Source organism: Panicum virgatum, chromosome 9N (assembly GCF_016808335.1).
Source record: "Panicum virgatum strain AP13 chromosome 9N, P.virgatum_v5, whole genome shotgun sequence".
NCBI lineage: Eukaryota > Viridiplantae > Streptophyta > Magnoliopsida > Poales > Poaceae > Panicum > Panicum virgatum.
In genome coordinates this window covers 16,064,751-16,079,601 of record NC_053153.1, presented here as the reverse complement: position 1 = coordinate 16,079,601, position 14,851 = coordinate 16,064,751, and the positions used below count along the sequence as shown (strand labels likewise).

At 45.1% G+C, this 14,851-nt stretch overlaps 1 pseudogene; it reads left to right on the top strand.

Annotated features, from left to right (window-relative positions):
- The first annotated feature begins 10,417 nt into the window (after positions 1-10,417).
- On the top strand, positions 10,418-12,146 carry LOC120693483 (annotated as a pseudogene).
- Positions 12,147-14,851: the final 2,705 nt, after the last annotated feature.

The following is a 14,851-nucleotide window of genomic DNA, read 5'->3' as shown; positions in this document are numbered from 1 at the left end:
TGCTAAACGACTCTGTATTTGGAATAAGTTTTTTCTCGAATAATATTTTGAATAAGTGATTATGCTAGTTGAGGTTGTTGACTCCAATTATAGAAGTAGTATCGAATGTTATTGTGAAAGTAATCGGGTCGGGTGCTCTAACCTAAGAGGGGGAGGGGTGAATTAGACAACTTAAAATCTTAACCTTTGGCTCCAACTAAATTGCACAATATTAAACTAAAACATGCTATCTATATGTGCAACTACGATTTTTCTAGTGTGAAACCCCTATCCCAAAAGAGTTTAGCAATCTATATCCTTTCCTATCAAAATACTACTCTATGAAAGTAAAAACACACAAGGAAGCTAGTATAAAATGCAGAAACGTAAAGAGCGGGATAGGAGAAAGCAAACTCTCAACGTGGGTGTTTATCCCGTGGTTCGGTTAGCTACAAAGACACACCTACATCCACATTGTTGAAGCACTCACTAAGAGTATCGCTTTCCGGCAATCAAGTCTCTTCCGTGGACAAAACCACGGTCAACTTGATCCCGATTTCCACTAAAGAGCTTCTTCGCAAAGGATGGGGTCTCCACGTTCCCCGCATAAGGTCGTCCACGCCGCTCCACACTAAGTCGGAGGGTCGTTGACGTTGCTGGCGAGCCTCAAAGCTCCAAGGGTCCAGCGTACCAAGATATCTTGTTGGTTCACTAAAGAGAACCACAACACAAAGGCTCGAAGTCTTGCTCTCTCACTCTCTAAAGAGCTAACCTAGCACTAACACTCTCAAATGTGTGCTAAGGACTAAAGATATGATCACTAAGCTCTTGGATGGCTTGAAGATGTTCTTGGGTGTGGGTGTGATGTTCCTGAACTCCAGCAACTCTAAAATGGTCAAGGGATGTCATATATATAGCCCACCAAGTCCATAGAGCCATTTGTAGCCGTTGGGTCTTTTCTGCGAACACCACCGGTTAGACCGACGAGGGGGCACCGGTGTAACCGGTCACTCACGGCTCTGCACTAGTCGTTGGCCTTCTGACAGCTGACATGGTAGTCATCGGTGCATTGCACCGACACCTCGTCGGTTCAACCGGTACTGAAGAGATCCGCCTTCACTTCCTTGCAGCTGATGTGGTATTGCACCGATGTCTTGCTCCGATTCCCCATCGGTTCAACCGGTGCTGAAGACCTGCTTCTCGGCCGTTTGACATCGTCACTGAAGGATAGTATGGTGCTTGCACCGATGCCTCAACTTGGCACTACCAGTTCAACCGGTGCTATTGTGATTTCTTGACTTGGCCTCCATACGCTCTTGTCCAATGCACCGGTGCCTGTGCGTCGGTTTATCCGGAGACCTCCGGTTAGACCGGTGCTTGGTCACCGGTTAAACCGGTGCAACTAACTTTGCATCCACTTATCCAATTTGTCGCTGCGGTCATTTGGACTTCATAAATATTCTATCTCCGCTTTTTTCACTATGGTTTGGCCTCTCAGCGGTGGATTGGACACATTTCTACGGTGAATTGGACATCTTGGAGATGGTTTGGACATCATCCATGTGACCTAAAAAACCTACGAATATGATCTCACAAACTTGTTAGTCCCATTGATTATGTTGTCTCACAATCACCAAAACACAAACAATAACCTAATAGGGCCATGTTCCTTATATATTGTTGATCACATGTTCACTCAGTCATTAAATGTTATTTAGACTCCTTAGATTTATTTTTTTATAAAAATATATGCTGCGCTACTTGTCTAGTACTAGACCGTGTCGATTCATAAATGATATATAGTTGCTATATATTTTTAATAATCTGAGGGAGTAGGAAATATGAACCATCGGAAGCCACATATTCATGTCAAGGTTCATTTATGTAGTGTTTGTTTAGAGAGTGAGGTAGGATGGAATGATTCCATCTCATATTAGAGGGATGAAATGGTTCCATCCCAGATTAGAGGGATGGAATGGTTCCATCTTTATATTTGGCTGGAGGGATGAAATCACTTCTTTTTTGTTTGGTTGGAATGATAAGGATCAACTGGCTCTTATTTTGTTAACAACCATTTTCTAAGGGCCACCTGTCATACACAGCCCTTCACCCTCTGCTCCCCTCTTCTTCCTAAGCGCTGCGCTGCTGCCCACCGCCGCATGCTTGATGATAGCGAGCTCGGCGATGCAGTCGAGCAGCGCCCCGTGTCCCGCTAACACCGGCACCACACTGTTTGCACTATGCCCCGCCTGCGCCTGCGGCGACCACATGGAACTCCCTCCGTGCTTGCCTCGGACAACTGCCTCCAAGCATTTTCCACAAAGTCAGCAATCATGAGCCTTCATGTGGAGCATTTTTTGCTTATTTGGCGACGTGAGACTCTTGATATTGGACGAATAGCCAGATGGAACTTTAACACTAGAGAAGAAATCACAAAGTTGTTTCTTCTCTTCCTTGGATAGATTTATGCAAGAGGTTGGAAGCTGTGCACTATTGCTGTCGGGATACAGCTCAGGCCTTATGTCTAGGTCTTCCAAGTCAGCTCGTGCTCTCTGATGATCCTTGGTTTTGTTTCTGTTGTTCATGAGCGTACCAAGCAAACTCTCACAGACATTCTTTTTCAAGTGCATGGCGTCAATGCTATGGCGAACATCCAAATATATCCAATAAGGAAGCTCCCAAAAAATAGATTTCTTTTTCCACCTCTTCTTATCATCATTTTCCACAGTCTGCTTCCTCTTTCCAAGGATTGTGTTTTTTTTTCTCCAAGGTTTGTGGTTTTTTTTCCAAAGGTAACGTTGATATCCTTCACCTGATTGTAGACATATTTCCCATTGAAATGCCTTAAAGCTAATGATGTCTCCTTCGTGCAATCAAATTGTTGCTTCATCTTTCGATAGGCATGGGGAAGGAAACGTCGGTGCCTTAAGTACACCTGTTTCTTCGAGTTGTTCAGCCACAAAGATCTGGTATCCTCTAAGCAATGGAAGAAATCTTTGTCCCCTTTCAGGGGCGGAGCTGAGGGTTGGCACTGGGGTCTGCCGACCCCGACAAATTTTGGAAAAACCAATGGTGTAGCTAGTTGTTAATGGTCCATTAAGACCACATTCTTTTCTACGTAAGACCCCGATGCTCTTCTGTTCTGGTTTCGCCCCTGTCCCCTTTACACTGTCCAGACAAGCAACGATGTGCTGGGATATCGTTGATGGTACAAAATAACATGCCGCGTAGAGTGAACCGCTCTTGCTTGTACCCATCAAAGACATCCTCAACACCAGTGACCAGAGTTGTTTAAGATCATCCACAAGTGGTCTGAGATACACATCGATGTCGTTGACTGGCTGATGCGGGCCTGAGATTAGAAGTGGCACCATGATATACTTCCTCCTCTTACAGAGCCAGGGCGGAAGATTGTATATCGATAGCAGAACGGGCCAGACGCTATGCGAGCTACTCATGTTACCAAATGGGTTCATATCATCTGTGCTCAATGCAAACCAAATATTTCTTGGATCATTTGCAAACTGTCCATACATCGCATTGAAGTTTCTCCATTGGGTAGAATCAGCTGGATGCCGTAGATAATTATCATTATCCTTGCGCCCTTCCTTATGCCACCGCAACAACTGAGCCTCCTTCTTACTTGCAAACATGTGCTTCACGCGGGGCATTACAGGGAAATACCATGCCACCTTACGAGGAGCTCCATTCCTTCTTTTATCATCGCCACAATCTTTTCTACGCTTGTATCGAGCGACTCCACACTCTGGGCATTAAGTCAAATCTGCATTATCACAACGGAATAGGATGCAATCATTCTTACATGCGTGTATCTTTTCTACTTCCAATCCCATAGAGCAAATAATCTTCTTACAATTGTAGGTCAACTTAGGTATTTCATTCCCTTCTAGAAGCATATCATGTAGCAGATCCAGCAATGCCTTGAAGCTCCGGTCAGTCCAATGATGGGTTGCTTTCAGTTGCAACAGCTTGAGCACCATGAACAACTTTGTATACTTTTCCTTACAACTGGGATACAATGGGATTTTCGCATCTCTCAGTAGTTGTTTCAATGTAGCGAACTCCCCATCAATATCATCATCATTCTCCATGGTATCACGGACCATCTCCTCCAAATTCTCAACCACACGGGCATAATTGGCACCGATATCGACAATATCATCATCACTGAGATCTTGACATGTACGCATATCATTTTGGTCCTGCTGCTTGTCCGGGAGGTCTTCATCAAGCTCTCCATCATTGACACCAACCTCACCATGTTTGTTCCAACATGTGTACCTGTATTTTTTTATGAATCCCCGAATGATGAGATGAGCATGAATATGCACCAAGTTTCTGTACTCCTTGATGTTCTCACAATCACAGCATGGGTAGAACATAGAGGACTTGTTCTAACTCAACATATAAGCCTCTGCTGCAGATATGAATGACTTGACACCGGATAAGTATTCTTCACAAGTTCGATTGTCAAGATACATCCACTTTCGGTCCTCCATCTACAATAATACAAAAATAGAATATGTTAGAATTAACCATGCATCAAGATATATCCTAAGAGGAATGCAGATACTTTTTGAATGAAAAAAGATTGGATAATTCAAAATTCATCCTAATTTGATTTATAGCATTTAAAAGTGTAGTGACTGGCCAAGATAACTCCTTTGAAAAGTGTGGTCAAAACTGAAGAAAAAAAATAAATACTGACATGATCAGTGAACAAATAAACAAGAGTGATACAAATTGATGAACAAATAAACAAGGGTGAACAAACAAACAAATAAGTGTAGTGACTAAACTATGAATCAGGTTCAGCTTTGGTGATTGACAATAGATCAGTAACAAATTGATGCATGCATGATTCCTTAAGAGATGTTGGACTTATTGGCATATATAATAATCAGCCACAAGGAATCAGATTCAATTATGATGATCCGTAACAAGAAATTGATATGATTACTTACCATAAATGAACTTTTCTGAAAATGGAGAGAACAGAGGAGAAAGTCGATTAGCAAGCTAAGCTAAGGTACAGACTTGCGATTAGCGGCACGGCGTAGGAGCAAGCAAGCAAGGCAGGGCCGGCAAGCAAATCATGAGCGCAGCACAGCGAGCACAGCAATGCAAGCAAGGCGGGCACCAAGCACAGCAAGCAAGCATGGCGGGCACCCAGCACAGCAAGCAAGCCACGCAGCACAGCGAGCCGAACGGGGGGCCGCGCCTCGCGGTGGAGACGGGGAGGGAAGGAGGGAGCAAGACGGGGGGGGGGGGGGGGGGGGGGGTTGGGTTGTGCGGGGCGTGCCGATGCCAGCGCCGGCCGCCTCCTTCTTCCTCCGCGGGCGACTGTGCCGCGCCGCCGGCCCGCCGAGTTGAGGGCGGCCGGGAAGATCGCGGGGCGGCGCACCTGCCAGCCCGCCGTTGTGAGGGCGGCACGCTGTGCTCGGCAGCCGGAGCCAGCAGCCGGAGCGCGCAAGTGCCAGGGCTGGCGGGCGCGGCCGCCCGGCGAGGCTGGCTGCGTGGAGCTACTGGACCGCTCGGCAGCGCGGCAGCGCGCGGCCTCCCGGCCAAAGAGATGAGCTTGTGGGATAGAGATGAGCGTGAGAAGCTAATTGTGCGGTTGGAAGCAAATAATTGGTGATGGACGTATAACTATGTGTCACAGAACATAATGGCGACGGGTAACTAGTTACACGTCACTGTTGTGTTGCCTCATTAGTGACGCGCGTTGAAGTCACCCGTCACCAATAACTAATTAGTGACGTGTGTAAAAGTTGTCCATCACCAATATGTGCGCTCCAGGATAAGACAAATGGTACTCTTGTACATTGGTGATGTCTAATATTATTAGCCGTCACTAGTCTTATAATAGTGACGTGCAACATTTTCACGTCACTAATATGGGTGTCTCCTTTTACTGTTTCTGATGTAGTGACCGGCACTACACTGCTTGCACTACGCCCCACCTGCGCCTGCGGTGACCACGTGGAACTCCCACCATGCCTACCTCGGACCATTGCCTCCAAGCCCGACGCTCCTTTCTCTCGGTCGTGCCGCCTCCACTACTCCCGCTGAGCCGCTCCCAATGCCGGAGTCCACAATCGACTGCTTGGAGGATCCGCTGCCTCATGATTCAGATCGCTCGCCCCATGGACCGCTCGGAGAGTCCGCTCTTTGGCTTTGGCCATCGAGGTTTAGCTCCGAGGAGGCAGGGATCACAAGGAGCAGAGGGCCGCAGGGAGGAAGGATGGTGCCAGAAGAGGAACACGAGATGGAAAGAGATGAAGTCAAATTGGGATGAGCTCGTTCGGTGTTTTTAGAGGAACCAGTCTGTACCGAATATTGAGCTAATATTCACTTATAGGGACAGCTTGGTTCCCACGTTCTTAAACCAAACAAAATATGTAGCCTCCCCATCCAAGTTGGTTTCCCAACCAAATACAACTTTATAGCCTATCTAAGTGCTCTACAAGTATGCGCCACTTGTCTTAACTAAGCATATAGGACATTATACTCTGTAGGCCCAATAATTTTCATTCGCTGAAAGGCCAAATATTATTGGTTACATAAGGGCAGTCTCAACCCTCCACCTCAGCTAGTGTTCATGATATTAACTAGCATGTCATGTAAGCAAAAATTTGATGTGGCAAGAAAATTAATGAGGAGAGAAGGGAAAACAGCAAGAAACCGAGTCACATGCAGAAAATGATTTCGGCTCCGTATCCAATGTGCAGCGCGTGTTGGGAAACCTCCGTTTCGGGCCCACCACCGGATTCCTCCGAGCTCGCGCGCTCAATCCTCACCATTGTGGCATTGTTGTGCCTCAGGATGCAAATGGGTCGTAATCAGATCAACCAGTGGCTGACCCAAGCTACCCATCAAAATTATTTCCGGATTTTGGTTTAGCCTGACCCATTACAACATTTACTCATGGGTCAACCCAAAACACCAAAATTCCAGCGGAGCGCCGCCGCTCCAGTGCAAGGTACCAGCCAGCCGGCGTTGTCGCCCGCCGGCCGGAGCTCGCGTCCACCCCAGCATGCCCTTTGAGCCCGCCGTAGCTCAGCAGCTGCTCCGCTGCCGGCCGGCCACCGTTGATCTGCGTATCTGCAGCTGGCCGCCATGGTCTGCACGGAGCTCGTCGCTGCTTGGCTGCCGCAGCAGCCTGCACTGACCTTGCTGCTCGCGCAGAGCTCATTGCTTCCGCTCGGCTGCATTCACGCGACTCCAATTCGTGCTGCTCTTGGTCCTAAGCGAGGAAGATCCAATTCGTGATTTCGGAGTTTGGCGTGCTGCGGCTGCTGGATTTTGTGAATTGCTCTGCTATTGCTTAATGGAGCAGATCAACGGAGAAGGAAGAAGACGTGCTTCTTGTTTTTTTTTTGCCGATTAGAAAGAAGAAGAGGGAAGAAATGAGGAGCTGTAAAAGTTTGCTTCACGCGCACCAAGAAATTAGGGACCCACCTCAGGAAACTATGGATTGGAGGATGAAGTTTCCAAAGGAAATATGTTGCTGACATGGCACATATACACTACCTATGGACACCATGGGTTGGGACTGCCCTAATCTACTAGGTCCATATCCCTTTACAAATTATAAAGAGGGATCCAATAAAAATATCGTTACGTAAGATCTACTTCTGTAAGATTATGTTTTCAACGTAACTAACAAGTGGCATGCGAAAATAGCATATCCTAATATTCAGAATTTTTTTACTTCAAAGTAACAGATGCAAATAGTTTGGTTTAGACAGGTTATTATAATTGTTTTATCCGTGCCATCAATATTTTTTTCTACTGTCATTTGCTATGGTGTATTTTTAAACATGACTAGAAGAGAGATGAATATCTTATACAGAAACATATCTTTTAGGTATTTAACGGAAAAGTAACTAAAATGTTTAATATTTATTTTGAAGTGAATATTTCTTTTTATTTTTATTGGCGATATGCGATTTTCCATTGATTGTTTTAGTTATCGTGTATAATAAATTATCTCCAGACTTTTAGAAAAGATTTAGGTGTTGTTCAATATATATTGCTAGGAGTAACCATAGATTCGCTTCCAAAATGTGCCGCACCAAAATATGAGCAAAGCCTATAAATCTTGGCACTCTATTGGTTGAAGGTCAAAAAATTAGCATGCCCATATTTTGGTATGCCTACATTTTCTCATACCAATATTTTGGTACCCAACCAAGTAGACCCTCGCCCTTTATTTTTTGTCTTTCAATTACCCATTGATATAGTCCCATATCAACTAATCATAATGCTTCCCATTGTCGCTAGTGATGATACTGTGCTTTTGTAATAGCAACACTGTACTCCTCGTAGGGTAATACTCAACCTGGTGAATGGGTTGAGATCATATTGTGGCTTCAACATGGTGTCGAGACAATGCCTTTGGATGCCTAGGCGGATGCCTCGAGCCTGAGGGGGACGCCATAGGCATCCTGGCAAGGCGATAGGGACACCATGGACCCCGAGCATGCATGGACGCCTAGTCGTCGCCCAGGCGACGCCTTAAGAACATCGGTAGATGGAGAACCTTTTGCTCTAAGCTGAAATGGAGACCACATAAGATACTGTTTAATAGTTGTGCTCTTAGTTACAGTTTGAATTTGTTGCTGAGATAGTCCTGGACTCCTGGTTACTGTTTGAATTTTTTTTGTTGGTTATGTAACAGAATACTTCAGCCAAAGTATAGCTTGGTTGTGCGTTCCAGGAAGAAAAATTATAGTTTTGTTTAGTAATTTCAAAATTGAAACAAAGAGACAAGCTACTAAACCTAGATGCTACAATGCAAACGCTTAAAGAAAGGAGGGTTCCTATTTATTGTATTCACAAAATTAACTGACCTAATTACAAAATTATCCAATCTGCCTTTTCTAGTTTTCACATGAGCCATCTATTCATCTCAAAAATAGAATTGTCTTCTGTTTTTGAATGGAGCCAGAACCAGGCGGACTCGGCCCTTCGGGGGGGGGGGGGGGGGGGGCGAGCCGCGCGGCCGCCCCGGGCCCCTAAAACGTAGGGGCCTCCAAATGAATGTACACAACATTGGTATTGTGGACTATATCAAAATGACAAGTAAGAAGTAGTAAGCTAATCTCACACTGATCAATCTGATTAATTGCCGATTCACATACCAGACTGTTGCTCCATCACGCGCGACTCCGACTCTTCGAGTCTTTGTATCGTCCTAGCTCTTCGACTACTCGTACTCAGGGGCGGAGCTCAGTAGAGGCGAAACTGGGCTCCGGCCCCTGCTTGCCCAAAGGAATTTTTCTAATGTCCCATTAACGCATAGCCTCTGGTGTATTATTGTCCATTCAAAGTCCACAGCTAGTAGCCACGTGCTGCAATTTGGCCCCCCCTTGCTCTTGGGTCACGTTCCGCCACTGCTCGTACTGATCAGATTCCAATCTCACATGCGTCATGCAATTCGCCTCTAACGCCGACTGACTTTTGCCGACAAACTCGATATCTGTTTGCATTACCAAGAAGCATGGGCTGCTAGCAACCGGCCAGGACTACGCTAGAGCCTAATGTGAATTGTGATGTAAATTGTGAAATCGTAAGTCGATCTTATACTAGCACCTTAACCCCTTCATTGATCTTCCGTCTTCAAAGTCAAAAATTAATCTATATGTTGTATGCATATGCCCTATATCTCTAGAATGATAGTTTGCCTCTTTGAAATCTTCACAGATCATACCGGAGTCAGAACCATCATCTATCAGAATTCAGTAGCATTCGCTAGGGCAATACTAGAAATTATTGGATCATATCAACATTAATGCCATCATCGATGATTTTGCATCGAAAATGCTAGGTGAAATTTCAAGGTAATTAATATTTATAAATTGTTTTATATAAAATATGGCATTATTAGGCTAGTGTTATTGTTAGTTCACAAGTATTGTTTTGGGTTGGGCCCTCTTCTTAGTTCTGTCCCGGGCCTCCAAAACCACAGGACCGGGCCTGGACCCAGGGTACCATGCATCTTGACATCACCAGAGCCAGTTAACTGAGCAGTTGTACACACCCAATTATGCGAATTATGAACCGCATAAACTTATTAATTCCTTGTGTAATTACTGCATTGCCTCGGAACCAATATAGTGTTTGTTGTACAAGTTGCTACACGAATTCCATCATCTGTTTCTTGTAGGGCAATAATTTGTAACAATGACCCTGTATTCTCTTGTGAGCAATAATGATCCTGGACCCCTTCAACTGTTGCGTTTGATATGTTACAGCTATTTTCCTTTTTTTCATAGGGTGGTGATGCCAAATCGCATGGCCCAGCCCAGTTAATTTGTTAGGTTTGGTGGCCCAGCCCAGTTATAGAACTGATGGTTATTTCTAAAATGTTAAGATGCACATGGCACGGTTCCTCCTGGTTCAGGTTTATAGAATGCTGAATACAGAACACGGACACGAGGTCCGTGCACCTCGACTCGCACACACTCGTCCTCCTTGCTTTCAGAGGAAAAAAAGTCCACGCTCCTCTCGCCACGCCTCACCGGCAAGCAGCCCACTCCTCCTGGGGTGGCTCGCGCGCCATCATCATGGTCATGGATGCCGGGTCCCCATCCCCGCCGCCGCCGCTGCGGATCGTGATCTTCCCGTGGCTCGGGTTCGGCCACCTGCTCCCCTACCTGGAGCTCACCGAGCGCCTGGCGTCGCGGGGCCACCGCGTGTCCTTCATCTCCACGCCGGGCACCGTTGCCCGCCTCCCGCTGCTGCGCCCCGCCGCGGCGCCGCGCGTCGAGGGGCTCCCCGACGGCGCCGAATCCACCAACAGCATCCCCATGGACAAGCTCGGGCTCCTCTTCGAGGCCTTCGACGGCCTCGCCGCGCCCTTCGCCGAGTTTCTGGCCGCGGCGTGCGCTGACCGAGAAAGGAGGCCCGACTGGGTGATCGTCGACTGCTTACAGCACTGGGCCGCCGCCGCCGCGCTGGAGCACAAGGTTCGCACTTGCACACTGTTGCTAGCCAACGTTGTCTTGCAACTTTGCTTTCGCCTCCACATCTCGATCTCAGATCTCAGATTCTCCTAGGTGCCATGTGCCATGTTTCTCCCGAGCGCCGCGTATATTGTTAGTTCCAGAAACCCGGCCGCCGTCGTGCCGCCGAACATTCTGTCGGAGCGGAACAAACGACACCGTTCCAACCATGGCGGCACGTCCATCACCCGGCGCTTCGAGTGGACTCTGGAGAGGTGCACGTTCGCGGTCATCCGGAGCTTCGTCGAGTGGGAGCCCGACTTGTTCCCGCAGGTGGCGCCGCTCCTGCGCAAGCCGGTCGTGCCGCTCGGCCTCCTGCCGCCGTCTCCCGACGGCGGCCGCGCGGACGGCGAGCACGCCGCCGTGCGCTGGTTGGACGCGCACCCGCCGGGCTCGGTTGTGTACGTCGCGCTGGGGAGCGATGTGCGGCTGGGCCTGGAGCTGGTGCGCGAGCTGGCTCTCGGGCTGGAGCTCGCCGGGGCGCGCTTCCTCTGGGCTCTGAGCTAGGAACCCCGGCGGCGTCCCCGACGCCGACCTTCTTCCCCCCGGTTTCCAGGAGCGCACCCGTGGCCGTGGGCTCGTCGCCACGGGGTGGGTTCCCCAGGTCAGCGTGCTGGCGCACGGCGCCGTGGGTGGGTTCCTGACGCACTGCGGGCAGCACTCGCTCACCGAGGGGCTTCTGTTCGGGCGTCCTCTCATCATGCTGCCGATCAGGGGGGATCAAGGGCCCAACGCACGCCTCATGGAGGGGAAGAAGGTGGGATTGCAGGTGGCAAGGGACGAGAACAACGGGTCGTTCGACCGCCATGGCGTCGCGAGCACGGTCCGTGCCGTCATGCTGGAGGAAGAAACCAGAGGGATCTTCCTGGCGAATTCCCTGAAGCAGCAAGCGATTGTAGCCGACAAGGAACTCCATGAGAGGTACATCGATCAATTTGTCGAGCAACTTAGATCGTACAAGGCTGGTGGCAACTCCAGCTCTGCTGTCTCACCACCAGAGGCTGAGGCTTAGTTTGACGAAAGTCGTCTGTCAAATAGTAAGGAATGTGTCAGTGTGCTACTCCATTAGTGTGCTGGTTGTAATAATGGACTTTATTTTTTGGTACAAAATAAGTGTGACTCCTCCTTCAACCCGGACGATGTACTCTAGTTATGAAGGGTGCACTCCTTCGATAGGGACGATACACAGAGTCGTCTAGCATATTCATCGGACTCTTCAGTGAGTATTCATCGGACTCTTCAGTGAATATGCTAGACAACTCTGTGTATTCTGAATAAGTGGGCTACATGTATGTGCTACTTGTCTTAACTAAACCTATAGAACATTATGACCAATAATTTTCATTGGCTTAAAGGCCCATTATTATTTGTTACATATTCTACTAGATCGCTTTACAAATTATTAAAAAAATGATCCAGGTGGAAATAAGATTACGTAAGTAATACTTCTGTAAGACTAATTTTCTATTTTTTTAATGTAACTAGCAAGATGGCCTATGCAAATAGCGTGGGTGTCATAATTTTTAGGCTTTAAAGTAATAGATGCAAATAGTTTTGTTTAGACGGTTATTATAATTTTTTTATCCGTGCCATCTATATTTTTCCTATTGTCATTTTCTATGGTGTATTTTTTTCAACATGAATTAGAAGAGAAATGAATATCTTATGTAGAATCATATCTTTTAGGTATTTACTGAAAGTAACTAAAATATTTAATATTTTTTGTGTGAATATTTTCTTTTTATTTTTTATTGGTGATATGCGATTTTTTCTTGAGTTTTTTAGTTACAGTTCATAATAAATTATTTCTGAGCTTTAGAAAAATATTTAGGTGTGTTGTTCAATATATATTGCTGGAAGTAATAATAGATTCGCTTCCAAAATGTGTCATACCAAAATATTAGCAAAGCCTATAAATCTTGGCACTCGTTTGGTTGGAAGTAGAAAAAAATAGTCCACCTAATCAGGTGATTCTATACGTACCAATGGTTTATAAAAAATTAGGATGCCCACATTTTCTCATGCCAATATTTTGGTATCCAACCAAGCAGACCATCATCCTTTATTTTTTGTGTCCCTCGATTACCCATTGATATTGCCCCATATCAACTAATCATAATGCTTCTCAATGTCGCTAGTGATGATACCATACTTTTGTAATAGCAACAGTGTAGTCCGCGTAGGGTAATACTGAACCCGGTGAATGAATTAGTTGAGATCATATTGTGGCTTTGAACATGGTTGAACGATGCTGGTATCATTGCAGTTCCTCTATTTTCATACCATTGTTACTGTTGCGCTTTTCAAATCTAGAGACACTTATTGGCTCATCACTTTCTAGATTGAACTCGCTTTTTAGTAATAATGTGATTCTTTTTTTCCATCTTCTGATTGTACAGTTGTTCTCCATATGCTGCTATCCGGCTGAACTTATTTTTACTAACAAATACTATTTTTCTGCATGGTAGTAATTACTCGACCATTTTAGGATCTTATATCCATGTGTCTTTTTTCCGTCTATTTCCTTTGATTATAGTTCTATGCAAGATGCTGCTATTAAGTTTTGCTTCTCTATAGCCGCCATAATAATGCAGTCATGCCTTCAAATGTTATTTCACAATACATATTGTCTAAGTTGGAAATTGTTTTCCTCCATTGCGCATCCACAACGCAGTGAACAAGCTAAAGTGCAGGGCAAACGACCCAAACAGACTCCAGTGTTAAAATTGATTTAATTTTTTAATTTAAAGATAAGGCAGTCAACAAATTTTCACCATATTTAAGCTTCAATGTGAAAAATTTATATGCCCTTTAGGTGTGCCTCCAGGATAGTGAAAGCCTATAATTAATTCTTCTTTATCATAGGAAGCATAAACATCTATCCATATTATCAGCTAGTTTATAAGTTACGCACCGGTAAGCACAACGTGTGGTACCTTCCATCCGCGCTGCTAGCATTTGATTCACGTATGCTATGATAAAAATTGCTAGATGTATTCAGCAAGTGCTTTCTTTTTTTCTTTGTGTTTTGGTGCACCAGCAAGATGATGTGACCGACTTAAAATGTTTTAACATGATGCTTGAATCTTGATCACATGGTTAAAAACATTCTATGGATGGACAACCATATTTTTAGTTAACGTGGGAACTTGGAAATCCAGGTTGAGCAAGACACCTATTAATTTGGAAAGGAAAGAATATTATTTAAATTCTGAATTTGCATTTGTATTTGTTAGTCGTGTATAGGCTATTTGAGTAAGTATAGATCGTTAGATCTTAACACAATCCAACGATGTATGCTCTTTTTTTTCCGATTAACGTGGTAATTTCTAGACTTCTTGGTGAGCATGGTCGCTCCTTTTAACACTGTAGATCATACACTATTTTTTTTATTAATTCTTTTATTTTGAAATTAGCTATTTACTAACAGTTGGGTTAAATCCTAATCATTTTATTTTCTAATTTTGAATTTAACTATCCACTAATCGCATTCGGTATGGACTCTTTGGTCATGTCCTAATTTTTCTTAATCTTTTAGTTCCAAAAATAGCTACGCAATATCCTGTATTTTTGTACGGAATATATGTCAAAAAATATGAATTGTAAAAACTTTTTTTGTGCGATGTGCTAGTAGCCAGAACCAAATGTAAGTATGGTCTCTCTCTTCCCCAAATTCTTAGTAATAATAAATAAATTTGAGTTAGGAATCATTAACATGTTACTGTGATTTGATTCAGAGTTATTCAAGTTTCATAGAATTTGTTTTGTTTGGAGTTTATTTGTTTGATCTAAATTGGATGGAATTTAAATTGAAGTGTGGCCTTCAATTGAAATTCAAAAGC